General features: G+C 49.4%; 1 non-coding gene across 1 annotated transcript; it reads right to left on the bottom strand.

Moving 5' to 3' along the window:
* Nucleotides 1-250: 250 nt before the first annotated feature.
* Nucleotides 251-323, bottom strand: trnaf-gaa (transfer RNA phenylalanine (anticodon GAA)). The gene has a single exon. It is a non-coding gene; the product is annotated as a tRNA-Phe (tRNA).
* Nucleotides 324-1,260: the final 937 nt, after the last annotated feature.

Consider the following 1,260-nt stretch of genomic DNA (forward strand, 5'->3'; position numbering starts at 1 on the left):
TCAAAGCCCTCATCTTCCAACTCTTCCTGTGTGCCTACATCTTCCAGCATCTGCTCAGTCCCCTCTGAGTCAGGCTGGACATCCTGCAACGCCCTCCCTGTCCGGCGGTATAGGTAATTTATACCTATTAGCTCCCCTGGGACAGACAACAAAAATTTAAATAGATGAAAATTTACTTTTCCGAAAATTCATAAAAAGATCATTCTACTTAATGCATTTAGAAAATAGCCTCATGATGGAAAGTAACGCTTGCCAAAAGCATGGATCGAACCAGGGACCTTTAGATCTTCAGTCTAACGCTCTCCCAACTGAGCTATTTCGGCCACGTCAACTTGTGCAGGCCTGTCCGCAAACGACCCCAGGCGCAGTAGCCATGAGCGATGGACAGGATGCAAGAGAAAAGTCAATGGCCCGTACGGGATCGAACCACCGACCTTGGCGTTATTAGCACCACGCTCTAAACAACTGAGCTAACCGGCCACGAGGCTCATGCTTTCAAGTTGTGGATTGCCATAGCGCTCTTTGAGCGTCGTACCGTTAAGTGGAAGGCCTAAAGCAGGGCTCGTCCCGGATTTGTACCCGAGAATCATGGCGAGAATCATACCCCTAGACCAACAAGCCGAGCCGTGTTGCGCTATTGTGATGTCCAGCCCCGTGGGAAAGGTATTTCCACCGCCTGTGTGCCCCGTTTCATTGAGCCGAGGCAACGCGCGTCTTTGGCAGACAACGCAGGGGAATTAGCTCAAATGGTAGAGCAGTCACTTAGCATGCGAGAGGTAGCGGAACCGATGCCCGCATTCTCCACTTCAGTGGCTTTTGGAGCCTCCTTCACGCCTTTGTGCGTCTTACCCATCCCTATGCTACCTGTCACGTGCCAGTCTGCACATGTGCTGTGGTGCGTCTCTTTGCGCTTTCCTGTAGTTTCTTGAAAAGCGTTATCCACCCTTAGTGTTGAGCAATTGTCAAAATAAGTCCTTAGCCCTGGGCATGAAAAATCTCTCTGCCCAAATGTTGTTGTTTTTTTTAGTGTGTTTGTTTGCAATCACATTAACGTCTCAGACATGGGCAATTTGTTCTGCTGTACCCTCCATCTTCTATGTGGTTCAGCGTTCCACAAGTACAACCCTACTCCTGCACGTAAACATGGATGAACTTCACTCGTGCTTCGTTGACAGTGCAAACGTTCTAGGAGAAAGGCTCAAACGGTGGGGCGTTTCAGAGTCCAGAGTGCTAACCATTACAACATGGAGCGGTTGCCGA

Source organism: Triplophysa rosa, unplaced genomic scaffold (assembly GCF_024868665.1).
Source record: "Triplophysa rosa unplaced genomic scaffold, Trosa_1v2 scaffold1066, whole genome shotgun sequence".
Lineage (NCBI taxonomy): Eukaryota > Metazoa > Chordata > Actinopteri > Cypriniformes > Nemacheilidae > Triplophysa > Triplophysa rosa.